Consider the following 12,179-nt stretch of genomic DNA (forward strand, 5'->3'; position numbering starts at 1 on the left):
ACAGACAGAAAATCCAAAAACACACTTCTCGGGGCGCCTGGGGGGCTCAGTCGGTTAAGCATCCGACTCTTGGTTTCGGCTCAGGTCATGATCTCACGGTTTGTGGTTCAAGTTCAGGCTCTGTGCTGAGCCTGCTTGGGATTCTCTCTCTCTGTGTCTCTCTCTCTCTGCCCCTCCCCTGCTTGCTCTCTCCGTCTCTCAAAAACAAAAACAAACACACACTTCTCGCTTTGTGACACAGTGGCTAGGACACACGCTAGATGCACGAACGCACTTGGCCAAGCCCGTTAACCCAAGCTGTTGTCTCGGAAGGGTCTCGAGTTGAAAACACACGTGACAACATTTCCTTTATCTGTTCAACAAACACGTGTGGGACACACCTACCGAACACCAGGTGCAGCAGGGGACAGGGGCGGCTGGGGGCCAGGACTCCCGTGGGCCCCGAAGGCCCGTGCCCGGAGGCAGACCGGCACCTTCCACGCTCACGGCGGCACCGAGAAGCGTGTGCAAACCCACGTTCCGCCTCTGCAGAAACCTGACGCGGATCCGGGAGAGGCTTCACCCCCCCGTGCCAACAGCCCACGGAGCTTCGCGAGGAAACCGAAATCGGGAGGTGTCTCGGTCCGAGGAAAACCCGACGAGACCCTGACCGAGAACCCCAATACTCTGGGAAAGGAAGGCAGGCGCGTTATTTCCCTCTCACGTACCCGGGACCCGTCCCCCCGCCCCGGCAAGGCTTGTTAGGCCGGAGGCTGCTGGGCCACCCCGGAATTTCTCCTCCAGCCAGCCTGAGGGAGGGCCAGAGAACGCGCACTCCTCACAGGCTATTCCAGAGAGCTGTACCTTAAGAACCGCGATCCTGGGATATTCTTGTCAGCTGCAAGGTTGGCGTCTCCGGGGTGCACACAGCAGGGGAGGGGGCGCCCGGGCCTAGCCGCATTCTGGGCCTGCAGGGAAAAATGCATGTGTTCCGTGAGCAGAGCTGCCTTCACGGCCACACCCGGAGGCTACAGGACGCCAAAGCCACGGCCGAGTGCTGAGCTACAAGAAATATGCATTTGGTCTTCACCCTGTTCCTGGCACAGAATTCCTAAAACCCTGGGGAACTTCTAAGTGAAAAGAGCTTCAAGGTGTCTTTTGTTATGTTAACGCAGTGACTTCTGGAAGCGCCCCGGGGCGGGGGGGGGGGGGGGGGGGGAGGGGGGGAAGGTTCCGGAGTCACAGGTTTCCTGATGAATCCCTGGCTAGATTGGCTGGCAGAGGGCAGTACACAGAGGGCAGCACACTGAAGTGGCAGGGTCCAGGGGTTACAGCCCAGACAGGAGGATCCACAAAACGGCAAACAGTTCCTACGGATCCTTTAAGGAAAACATTTGCTCCTGCCCCGTGCTGCTGGATGCCGGAAACAGGCGTGTCCTCCGTGGACAGCAGGTGAGTTGGGCCCTTTGCCCGTACTGGCTGCTGTATTTCTGATTATGCCCATCATCACGCTGACGACTTTTCTGCCAGGAAGATGCTTTTCACCCAGGAGGTCAGTCAGGCGTTGCTTAGAAAATGCAGAGCTTTATTGCTTATTCCCAGCAGAGGTCGAAAGATGGCTGTGTAGCGACTTTATTAAATGTTAGAAAATAAATTGTCAATAGATACTCGCTTTTTTAAAAGTTTATTTATGCATTTTGAGAGAGACACAGAGAGAGCTTACGTGCAGGAGGGGCACAGAGAGAGAAAATCCCAGGCAGGCTCCACAGTCAGCGTGGAACCCGACAAGGGGCTTGATCCCACGAACCAGGTGATCGTGACCTGAGCCGAGGTCAAGAATCTGATGTTCATGGGGCAACTGAGTGGCTCAGTCACTTCGGCCGATTCCACGGGTCGTTGGTTTGAGCCCCGCATCGGGCTCTGTTGACAGAATGCATGGAGCCTGCTTTGGATTCTCTGTCTCCCTCTCTCTCTGTCCCTCCCCCATCTCGTGTGCTCTCTCTCTCAAAAATATATAAACGTCAAAAAAACAAGAGTTGGACACTCAACCATTCTAGCCACCCAGGCGCCCCAGCAGACACCCATTGTTTTTACCGTGATCGCTGCTTTCATTGCTCATAGACCCACTGACCGTCCCTTTCATTACCAGAGTACTCAGGTGTCCCGACTGCTCCTGTGACATTGCAAACCTTAGACTTCGGATAAGCCCCGAGGCCCTTACTGTTTGATACTATGAATTAGGTCATGCTGATGACAGTTGTCTAGGTAAGAGCATTCGCACAGGTTTTTGGACAGAATTTACAATAAAACTGAGATGTATTTCCGTCTTCGGGGCCAGTTCTAAGTATGAACTAGGGTTATCCTAGCATTCCAGGAATCCAGGAATTCCTTTCTTTGAGGACACTGGGGGATGTTCAGCTCAGCAGCTGGCGGTGACCTTGAAGACGTCTGCCACCCTGAGCCTTGTGCACTCTGGCTCTGGTCCTGTCTCCCTCTCAGTCAGTCCCGCCAAGAGACATACTGCAAAGAATATGTTTGTGGCCAAGGGGTGTGAAGGCAGGTGCAGGAGAACCGGCCAGGGGGTGCTGGGTGTTCACTCCTGTTTTTGTCCTGAGTTTCGTTTATGCTGGCATCGCCTTCCCACTGCTCAGTCCAGGTAAACATATCCTAAAGACAATGTAACTATGAATCCATCACTCATTTTTTGGCCACATCGTGAAGGGTATACTACTTTCTAGGAGCCCCATAAAATTTACTAGGTGAGTCTCCGGGTGTGTCCAGAATCGCACAACAGAGAGAAACTGCATTGGGTTTTGATTGCAGGCATCCTGGCCACAGCACCCGACTGCCTCAGCGCCCATTCCCGAGGATGGCAGTCGGAAAGAGATGTTGTCTGAGGACTAATCTGGTAGGAGGCAGGGCTAGCATTCAGCCAGTTTGTGCCCGTGTGTCCTTTCTGGTGTTCTCCCCGGTGTCTTTCCTGACTGATCCGCCGTGGCCACCACGGTCTATTACTCTAGACACGTCGTCTGACTTTTTTTTATTATTTTTTTAAATATTTATTTGTTTTTGAGAGATGGAGAGCAATCAGGGGAGGGGGAGAGAGAGAGACAGAGACAGAGACAGAGACAGAGACAGAATCTGAAGCAGGCTCTAGGCTCCAAGCTGTCAGCACAGAGCCTGACGTGGGGCTCGAACTCACGAGCTGTGAGATCATGACCTGAGCCGAAGTCAGACGCTTAACTGACTGAGCCACCCAGGCACCCCTATGTTGTCTGACTTTTAAATGGATAGCCAACATGTGACGGGAATTAACCGACAGTGACAAATGTACGTGTTCTCTGATGTATATTGATTCAGGTTGGATGGAGAAAATCGTGAGTTGTGTTTCTATGTTTATCCATTCTGCAAAAATTAACTTCATATTGTTAAAACATATAAATGTACCTCGAGTTGTACATCGTCGACAAGATTAACCACCCCTCCATCAGTTGTCTGTGTCCTTTGCTTGCTGCAAAATAGCAGATATGCATTTTCCTTTCATCCTAGTGAAAGCTGGCTAGCAAATGAATTCTCAGAGTTGACCCGTGTTGCCCTGCAAGCTTATAGAAAATGCCTTTATTGCAGGCACCAACTGGGTGGCATACTTCTGTATTGGTTAGAGGTATTTTGCAAGCAGTTTTGTATCATAAATGCAAAACTAACTATGGTGGATTATGTTACCGGTCGTTATTGTTATTTTATATGAATAGATGCTCGTCAAAATTCACCCTATCCCAGATATTAAAATAGATACATTTAAGACCTCAGACACTTGGATAGGAGGTGGGAAGCCTGGATGGGAAAAGCCTATTTAATTCGTGGGGCTGTCTGCTCTGTTAGTTTATCTTTATCTGAGATGTAATTTACGGAGAGCTGCTTGTGCCTCAAGGAGAATAATTAGAATCAAGATGTGATTTTTAATGTTTATTTATTTTGAGAGAGAGAGAGACAGAGAGAGACAGAGTGTGAGCAGGGGAGGAGGGGAGGGACAGAGAGAGAGAGAGAGAGAGAGAGAGAGATGCAGAATCCGAAGCAGGCTCCAGGCTCCAAGCTGTCAGCACAGAACCCGACACGGGGCTCGAACCCATGAACTGTGAGGTCATGACCTGACCGAAGTGGGATGCTCAACTGACTGAGCCATCCAGGTGCCCCAAGATATGATTTTTTAAAATTTATTAATATTTTTATTTTGTAGTGCTTATACTTGTCTGGGTTTTTTTGTGTTCTAATAGAGAAAAAAAAAATATCATCAGGGTCTGAGCTAAAGAATCTTGAGAGAATCTTTCCTGGGGCGCCTGCGTGGCTCAGTCGGTTAAGTGCCTGACTGTTGATTTGGGCTCAAGTCATGATCCCAGGGTCATGGGTTTGAGCCCCAAGCCAGGCTCCACACTGGGCATAGAGCCTTCTTAAGATCCTCTCTCTGCCCCTCCCCCGTGCAAGCACACTCACATGTTCTCTCTCTCAAAAGAAAGTATCTAGGTCTTGCATTTTCAGAGAGAGTACAGTTTTAACCAGTGCTATTTTAAATGTTTTTGTACAAATGTTCAATTGTGTAATTATATGATGTTAAATGGATGCATATTGGTAATAAAATGCCTTATTCTGCACAGTCTTGAATTTGAAGTACGTTATTTGAAATTTATTTCAACGTATTTAGACGGTGATTATTGAGTACCGTAAAGGCCCGTTAAAAAAGTGCTTCTCTGTGCTATATGTTCAAGTTTATCTCCGAGTCAGACCATGCTGCTTCTCTCTCTAATACACACAATATAATGATCTCCCTTTAGATAATGCAACTACACCCAGTATGATTACAAGCAAAACGTGTCATTTTAAAAAAGATTTCTAGGATTTGTCTTCTGGCTATATCGAATTCCAACTTGTAACTAGGCCGTCAGAATTATCTATTGCAATTCCAATCACTGAACAATGTTCTCTTGTGTTTGTGTATCAATCGTACGGGAGCTGTAACAGTGTAGACGCTGCACAAATGCTTTAAAGTAAATGGGTTAATGGAAATAGAGACAGTTCCTTTAGTGAAAGGGTTTTGAATCTGCATCTCGGAGTCTGTAATTTGCAATTGTTGTTACCCACAAAGTTTGTCTTATCGTCCTGGCTCATTTCTATTTTTTTCTTAAAAAACGACTAATTCATTCTTTAGCCTATTTTCAAACTTTTGGGCACTGGTTTCTTTCATACTCTATCAATAGATGACTCATGCCAGTCATGTAGATTAGATTCCAGGTGTGTCCATCGCAAGAGCCAAATATTTCTACTGAATATGGTTTTTTGAGGTTTGGATTATATACTTGCTGTTGAGCCCCATGGGTTAGGCACTGGTTTCCTAGAACCACATCGATTTCATGCTGTCAGCCTAAAACAAAACAAAACAAAATAATACCCAAATAAAAAATATGAGCATAATCTGTAAAGATGTGCCCATGTACGTGTGTGTGTAAAAACTGCCAAATCGTTGTTGTTGCTTTAAGTAACAACAGAAAGATCCACCATCACTTCAACTGTGTTTAGCAGGTGTGAAGTCCCTCCCCGGTCTGTGGGATCCTCGCTTAGATGATCTAAGATCGAGATGCCGACTGTAGACTCTTCAATTAAAATGATTTACTATCTTTATATTTTAAGAGCCTGAATTCGTAACATTATAATCAAGATGCAGCAGTGGAAGAGAAAATAACGCGTGACCGCACGGAGAAGAGACGCAAGTCTGACACAGGTCGAAACCGGGCTGACCCACGTGGAAATAAGTCCACAGCACGTGCCTCAGGAGTAGCGGGGAAGTTATTATGGCACGATAAATGGAGGCTCCTGTTATCTTTTTATGGATGGTAATCTGTTAAAGGGTATCGTGCATGAGAGTATTATTGCCTAAACGTCACAAATATAAACATATTTCAACTTATTTTTAGAGAGTAATTTTCTGTGTTGTTAATAGTGCTAAAAATTAACTGGCATTAAAATGGAACTAAGCTTCTGAATAAAATTCAGGGCACAGTACACATAACACCCACCACGCACACACACGCACACATCAGTGCACACACAATACGCTCTCTTGCTGTAAGAGTTTGGAAGTTGAAAAAAATATATATATGCTTTCAAAATCCTGAGGTCAAACATAATTCTGGGGTCAAAACATACTCTTGCGATTGTGCACGACATATTGAAATAAAATATGTTTTACAGGTGTCAAAGCAGGAACAAAAAGCAGTGCTTAAAAATCTTGGTATTTGAAAGATGAATTTATGGCCGCCTAAATCCTCGAGTGGAAAGACTGAAATGCCTTTATTTCGACTGCTCGTTGCCTGCAAAAAGCCACCAGCATGATAAAGAGCCGTGGAACTCTTCCGGAAGCGTTCTTCTACTGTATAAAAACTGTGGCCGCTCTTTTCTTCCTCAACCCCCGCCCCCACCTGGTCAACATCCTTATCACACGTTCTCTGGCCAGGTCGCTTCGAGTCAGGCACTAACCACACTGCCTTTTGTCCTCTGGCAAAGATAATGCATCTGGGTTTCCTTAGTGATATTCTAAACACAGGTTTTCTGTCCTTCTGTACGCAGCACACAGTCTGGGTGGATGCCTGATGTGTGCGAGGCCCCCACCCCCATCTACACACCGCGCTGGCTCCCAGGGTGGCCCCTGTGCTCCGTCCAGCCTGGCATTGTCAGGGGCGGGGGCGCCGCGTGAGGTCCTGAGGTCGCTCTCCGGTGTCCTGCCCCACAGCCACAGGGGGCTTTTGTGCCCTGCCTTCTCGATTTGCTTCTACTTTCTGTTGTTGACATCTGAGTGAGTTACACCGTGAAGAAAGTTTGCCTCCGGGAAGAGGGAGCGAGTGCCTACTGAGAATTTTACGTGCATAAATGTGGGGCCAGGGAGACTCAGGTTCGGGAGAAGGCAGGGGGGAGGGAGAGGCATGTCGCATGCTGTGCCCCGCTATGAAAATACCAAGAGATGGGGCTGGGAAGGTGGGCAACAGAGAGAGGAATTCTGTCCCCGCAGACTAATGTCAGGAAAAAATCTATCAGAGAAACAGAGTCCTGAGATCTCTGGAAAGTAGGGATTTCGGAGGTCGCCGGGAGACGGGAGTCAATAATATTTATGCTTCTTTTCAGCTAAGAGAATCACCGTGTAATCATTTCTGGAGGACACCTGCAGATGGCTTTTGTCAACAGGACCACGGACACAAACAAAACACACGCAGTCACTTCCCACCGGGATGTGACATTCGGGACCAGCCCTGAATGCGGGCACACGTGGGAGATGTGGAAGCTGCCGACTTCAGGCAAGACTCTTCTTCCCCTCTCCTCCGTGGCTTCCTCAGTGGGCTATCCGGGAGGGGCTGAGAGAGAATGTCGGCCGCTACAAGCTTGACCGTCTTTAAGTGTGCTTGGGGGTGAGGGCGAGGGGAGGGAGAACCGTGAGCCATCACTATTCCGAGGCCGATTTAACCAAATGCCTAGGGGGAAATCTGGCTCTCAGATAGGCTGGCGCTTAAACGTGAATGATAGACATGTTACTCATGGTACAACGGAGGCAAAGACATCACTCACAGGAAGTGATTACAGTGCTTTATCTTCTGGGCCCCAGTCGCTAAGGAAATTCTGACTGAGTGAGCCAAAGAAATCAGTCCCTTTGGAGTTCAGGCTAGTTAGTCATGACAGCTCGTGTTTGCTGTTATTAATAGCGACCGCATTTACCAAGTGGACAGACCTGCAGACCTAAGCACAAGTCCGTGTGCATGAGCTTGCTTTGATGCACATTTGAGGTAAACACAGCCCGGCCTCATTTTCCAAATAAAGAAATCGAGAGCCTCAGTCTGGCAGGAAGGAAGATTCCAATGGAGGCTTTCGAAGTTCGAGTGCCATTCCTTCCGCTCTTAGGGCTCTTTGGCTTAGACTCGGGCCTCTGTGAGCTTTCTCGCGGAGTCAGGCCAGCGCAGGCCAGGCACTGGTCATGCTGTGCCACGCGGTCAGACTCGTCCGTACGTGCTAGCGGCAGGTGCCGTGAGTCCCCGATTTTTAGTCAGAAGAAAAATGCCAAATCATGTTTGACTTTTCCCAACAAGTGTCCTCGGGCCTGGAGCGGGAGCTGTCTTCCGGCATAATTAACTCGGAAGACGTGCGTGTCTCTGGGAGCTAGAGGGCTCGACGGAGGTCCTGATGTAGATGAATGTCACATACTTTCATAAGGCTGCTTTATTCCTTTTTAAAATGTCATCTCGGGAATCGTTCATTTTTCCGGAGACGGGCAGCTTTTATTTCCACTGGCAAACACGCGGTTTTACACGGGATGTCTTTCAGTCTTGGCGAGGCAACGAGAGAAGAAGAAACACAGGACTTGTTTAGGGCTGCAGTGATAACTGATTGAATGTTAGCTTCACTGTCAAAATCAGAACTTTCCCATACTATCTGAGGAATGAAAACACATCCTGATTAGTAATCCTCAGCAAGTTCGGAAGGTTAGAGGTGATTCAGTCTCCGTGAATGTGGTCTGGTCGTATTTTAAGAAGGGCCTCTGAATCATGTGGAGTTGTGTCAAGATATGTGTGATGTTATGTTATTTTAAAAAGGCAGCTTGGAGAGAGGAAATTGAACCATCTTTTTTCAAAAAACTCTGCCCTTTAATGGAAGAAAAGGGCAGGTCATTTCCCACACATCTCACTTACTCTGTGCAATGTGGGCTGTGATGTATTTTTACCACAGACATATAACCTTACTTACTTAGGGTATTTTAAGTTTGTAACTTGAGCTGTTCTTACTTAATATTTATTGATAGATGTGATTAAATGCATGACTTATAATCAAATAAAATTTACTATTGATCTATTTTCCTCTTGATGGCTTAGCCATCTGGAGGGATGGCTGTATAGACATATGTACTGTTGTATGAATATAAAAAATGCATAATTCTAAGTGAACTTCTCAACTTTTCTCAACTCAGAAAAAGAGGAATAGAATCCATCTTCTTTATCTTCCTGAGTTGTAACAACATATTTGAAAGTCCTCGGAAAGTAACAAAACAGTGCTGGTGGGTCAGACAACAGCTAGGTCAGGATACCCTGTTAGGCTGGTTGGTAACTTGATGGCTCAGAATCAGGTATATATTATCTTGCAGCCCCGTGAGGTGAAAGGCATCCCAGGGTGGGGGTGGGGGGGCAGGGAGGGGCTGGCCTCATGTGGTAAATCCACTCTGGGTTCATCATTCAGTCGATCTGTCAAGCAAATTGTTGGAGGCATTCCTAGCCCCTCAACAGAAACCCTGAGCCAGTGAACCACTCTCAGTAGATTCACCATGAGCCAGACTTCGAATTCGTCCCGTCTTAATCCCATATGTTAAGATAACTGCCATTCTTATTCTCCAGATTGCTGTTGATACAAACTGTCCGTCGTGCAACTCTTTTGGTGTGTACCACACCCCATCACAGATTTGGGACTACTCACAGGCCACGATGGAAGGAGAATGGTGAGAGCAGATCTTAACAAGGATTATCAGTGAGTTCTCGGAGTCGGGGGCCTTAGGGCTCCATCATGAGAAGGGGACAAATTTCCTGAGGATTCCACTGGCAAAGAAGGCAGAGGAGGCTGCCAGAATTAGGAAGTCAAGATCCCTAGCTTCATCAGAATTTCCTCATATAAACCAAACTTCCAAATCCCATTTCTTTCCAACAAATGTCCTAATTCTAATAAAAGAGACCCTGTGAATTTGGGAATTCATATTGGGCAGTAATCCATCCACCTGCAAGATGAGACTTTGGGTTTAATTTTCAGAAATCTTGGCCCTCTGGCTACAGGAGATAGGATTTCTTACATGGCCATTCTAGGCGCTTTTGGATTCCTTATATAGACCTTAATCTGGGAATTTAAAGCCCCGAGCTCATCGTTTTCTTTTCCTAAGTTAGCATAGTTAGAAGTAACCAACCGATCCAATTATACTCCTTGTTCTCATCACGATGTTCTCAATAAATGCCTGGCCACCCAGAGCCTGGTCCTCAGTAGGCACTTACTTGCACGTACATAAAGGTGAAAATTTGAGGAGCTATTTCGCCACTATATTCTACACACTCCTTTACCACTGGAAATAGGGTCATTAGTGCCTTTACATCTAATCAGACCAGAGACGAGTTCCAGAAAACCCAGAGATAACTCAGAGAGCTCATCCTGAAGATTCTGTTCCTCTGCAACCACTCTCAATACCACATTCTGCATTAGTCAAATTTAAGTCAGGGAAGCACAACAACTGTGTAGGCTTGTGTTCGAGTGTTTGATCTGCAGAGGTGGGAGACAGGCCATCTCTGTATGGTTGTTGGAGCTTAATGTCCACAGAGGGGCCGGCGGGAAGGAAGATGGAAATGGGATGGAGGAAATAAGATGATTATAAACACAGACTGAAATCCATGTCCTTCCCGTCGCCTTGGCCCCCGGGCATGGTCGCATGGGGGAGCCGCAGACATGGCACTCTATCTGCATTGTTGACCAGATGGCCGGGACTTTCTCCTTGGGTTTTCTAATTTCTTCAGGGAAACTGCTTAATGGCTTTTTTTTTTTCATGTTTATTTATTTTTGAGAAAGAGAAAGAGACAGAGTGTGAGAGAGGCAGGGGCAGAGAGAGAGACACACACAGAATCCGAAGCAGGCTCCAGGCTCCAAGCTGTCACCACAGAGCCCAACACAGGGCTGGGACGCACAGACTGCGAGATCATGACCTGAGCTAAAGTCGGACACTTAACCGATTGAGTCACCCAGGGGCCCCTTAATGGCTATTTTTAAGTCATCTAGAAGCATTCTTAAAAACCAGCCCACAGCTGTTACATTTTGGTTGTTCTTCCAGAAAGTTATTTTCGGATCTTTCTTGGTCACATCGTCCATCAGCAACAACATATTTGTAAAATAACGTGTGCACGGCACATGGCACAGATGGGCTTTGGGCTAGCTTCACGTGTAAGAACCCTTCCTGGCCTTCCATGATGGATAACATTTCACTGCCAGGTGCACAGTTTAAGCATCCCTGTCTGTGTCCTGATCTGACAGGCGAGGAACGGACGATGACGCGGTCAGTCACTGGATTGCCAAAGTTGGAACTGGGTTGTCACTTCTTTACTGGGCTGCGGTTGGGAGAGCAGTGAAATAACAAAACTCGAAGAAGCAGCACATGCAGCTGGGCGTAGCCTGAGGACCTGGGAGCAATGACCCCAGACAGCGGGGAGGAGCCCAGCTAGGACCTGCGCGTGGGCTCTGCGCTCTCCTTGCGCTGGTCTTGTGTTGAGATTGGCCACCAAAAGAAGGTGATGGCCTGTGAATGGCCACAGACCACGTGCCTAAGTTGAGCCAGAGTACAAACCCAGAGCTGCTTGCTAATGACCTTCAGGTAAACAGCGGGACCAGGGTCACTTCCTGCTGCCAGGTTTTGACGAAGGGAGGGTATTTTAAAATGTGCTCTAAGAAGATGAGGCTTAAGCACAGGTTTATGGAGCAGACGATCACTTGACAGAAACTCTGCAGGCAGCTGAGACACAGGACGGGCCCTCTGCTCCAGGATCAGAGTTAGAGAGTTTGTTTAGGGAAAGGCAGAAGGCATAATGTCAACATGAAAAAAAGAACCCAAACACAAAGTCTCAAACTAATTGCTTAGAAGATAATTTGGGAGGCGGGGGGGGGGGGGGGGGTGGGATTAAATATGTAAACTTTCTGATATTCAGCATCTTTGTAACATGTGATTGAAACCTCTGCTTTAAGAGTCTCAAAATATATCTTTGTTATGTCCTTTGAAGAAACAACAGACAAAATCCTTCCTGACCTACTGACTGATGTGTCTCCTGTCCCAGGCAAATTTCTCAAAAACACTGATTATATGGCTTGTTTCCATTCCCTTACCATCTTCCCACTTATTTTTTTAAGTTTTATTTATTTATTTTTTTGGGTCGGGGGAGAGATAGAGAGAAAGAGAGTGAGAGAATTCCAACGTGGGGCTCGAACTCACAAACCGTGAGATCATGATCTGAGCCTAAGTCAAGAGTCGGATGCTTAACCAACTGAACCACCCACATGCTGCCCCATTTTCCCACTTGTTAACGCCCTTTCGCCTGATTTCCATGTCCTAGAAATGGCTAGAGTGTTTGACAGACAGAATGTGGTCTCCTTATTAG

General features: G+C 47.2%; 1 long non-coding RNA gene across 1 annotated transcript in view; it reads right to left on the minus strand.

Moving 5' to 3' along the window:
* Positions 1–849: 849 nt before the first annotated feature.
* LOC125918581 (uncharacterized) overlaps positions 850–12,179 on the minus strand; it is a 147,032-nt gene continuing 135,702 nt past the window's right edge. The window contains exon 3 of the long non-coding RNA XR_007456488.1: positions 850–947. This is a non-coding gene — a long non-coding RNA (uncharacterized LOC125918581). The remainder of the gene's footprint in view (positions 948–12,179) is intronic.

The sequence above is a fragment of the Panthera uncia genome, chromosome B4 (genome assembly GCF_023721935.1).
Source record: "Panthera uncia isolate 11264 chromosome B4, Puncia_PCG_1.0, whole genome shotgun sequence".
In the NCBI taxonomy this organism is placed as follows: Eukaryota; Metazoa; Chordata; class Mammalia; order Carnivora; family Felidae; genus Panthera; species Panthera uncia.